The following is a 2,345-nucleotide window of genomic DNA, read 5'->3' on the forward strand; positions in this document are numbered from 1 at the left end:
TCACTGCATTATGGTATGCTATTCCATTCTATACAACTGTCACAATTATGGAAGTTTAGCAGATGACTCAGATCACTGACAGTGTAAATGCTTACTTTTGCAATTTTGTCAGTTTATGGGAAAACATACAACTCCTGTTAAAACTCTGGCTATGACACCATATTAATTAGGGAGCATATTTGTTTCTATTGAACACCACTGCTGGGAAATATAACACTGACTGATTTGCAATTATAATAGAATTAGATTAAGTCTTCAACTGAAACATTGATAGGACATTCAATGCTGCATTAATGTGTAGCTATACTAAGATACTTAGGAATCAGAGAAGAAATTCATGCTTATATTTTGTTTTCATGTTTTCAGTCATGAATCTGTAAATATTTGAATTTACCATTTTATGTGGTTGGTTTCACTGCTACTCAATACAGCTAATGATAGGTACCTTTTAGTCTCATTGTAACTAATGCTTTTGAAATACAGGAAATGTTAATTCTGTACATACATCCATCACATTCAGACATGTAAAAGGAATAGTTGAAAATTCATCTTTATGCTACTGATTTGCTGTTCCGTAACTAACATATATTATTCTGACGAACTGGACATCTTTCTATAACTGTTCCAGTAAGTGTGCTCCTTTGCATATGGAGCTCAAAGCAAAGTGATCAAAAATCTTATTTGCTTCATTTATTTATCCAAGCTGAAAAGTGAAGGTAAAGACAGATGACTTTGTCATTTTTACTGTGCTCTGTCCTGGCTTACTGATGGACCACCGATCTGAAATTATAGTTAATATATTGTATTCAGATGATGAGGAATCATAATTGAAACGCAGTTCCATTCCTGCTTTTCTTCATTCATTTCAGAATTCTAAAATATGTGGACTTGCAAATGGCTTAACATTAAGGATCTGTCTCCCTGCATGGATCAGCACTTGCTCCATAGGTGTTCACTCCATGCTTAGCAGGACACAAATGAGTTCCAGCATGAAGATGGAGCACATAAACTCATTCACTCCAGCACACCTCCTTGAATCCTGGCTGTATTCAGCCAGCTTGGTGTGCAGGTTGCAAACATAAGTCTTGGCTCTCTAAGGAGATAGAGTGCAAGTGCAACCTTAAGTCACCCTATTGGGTTTGTAGTAACTTTTGCTTTTGCGAGTATTTTTGTGACTGATTTTATGCACGTCACGAAAAATGCATGTGGTTAGTGCAAATGTGCAATTGAGCTACCTCTGCCATTGCTTTTTCGGAATTCCTCAAAATTTATATACTTTGCTCTGTAGTGGTATTTGAAGATACTCTGTAAAGCATAGTAGTTTCATTCCTGCTAACAGTGTGCCTTCTTTGTAGGTACTCTTGTCTCTTGGGACAATAAAGACAATATCCATTTAGCAATTATAGGATTGCTGTATATTCATTTATGTTCTCTGATATTGCACACAGGTAAGCCAGTATCTATAGTGCATCAAACTTAATCTGTGTATAGCAGGAACAATGTTTTCCTCCAAATATGGCTGTTATATTCATATGATGCTCTGGATCATGACTTTGGATTCATGGCTCCTGTTATATGCATTCTCCATTCAGGGACTGCTTCTCTTTCCATATATATAATTTCAGTGAATTTGCTGAAGGACTCTCTTTGCTCATTACTACCCAAATTCAATGTGATCAGCACTGCACAGTGAACTATGTTAGCAAATTCACTACTGCATGGCTCCAAGCTGGTATATGCACCCTCCAACACTATGTATCAGATACTTTTATGCAGCCTTTTGGGAGCAAATCATTGTAACTTTAAAAGAGTATGAGTTTTATACTGATATCCTGAAATTAAACTTCCTTTAAATGGTTTTATCCTCAAAATACACTGTCTTGCTTTATTTAATATATCCCTATATTATGAATCTAACACAAATATTTGCAGTTTTCTTAGCTAAGTGGTCTACCGACGTTTCTGAAATATTTTAGGCAGCTATAGCTGAAATCCTAATTAGATTGAGCAAATGAGAAAGATAAAGCCAATACATGTAAACTGGGCAGTGACCTAGGCCTGCATGTTTTCCCAGGCCTGTGAAATCTCAATGTGAAATTTTCAAGTAAGAACAGAGGAACTTGCAGGCAGTACTAAAAGCTAAACTAGGAAAAAAGATAAGCTAGAAGAATATCTGGAAAAGATAATGCCAACTCATTAAGAGTTTTATGAAGAACAACACACAGAAAACATATCTGTGACTATGAAAACATTCTCCTGCTTCTAGAATTTTACAAAGCTCATCTTCTGAAGGCCAAAACAGCCATATGCTACAAAAGCAGCAGACACGCCAGGCAATACATCCC

This window comes from Athene cunicularia (assembly GCF_003259725.1).
Source record: "Athene cunicularia isolate RWA chromosome 4 unlocalized genomic scaffold, athCun1 chr4_part1, whole genome shotgun sequence".
In the NCBI taxonomy this organism is placed as follows: domain Eukaryota; kingdom Metazoa; phylum Chordata; class Aves; order Strigiformes; family Strigidae; genus Athene; species Athene cunicularia.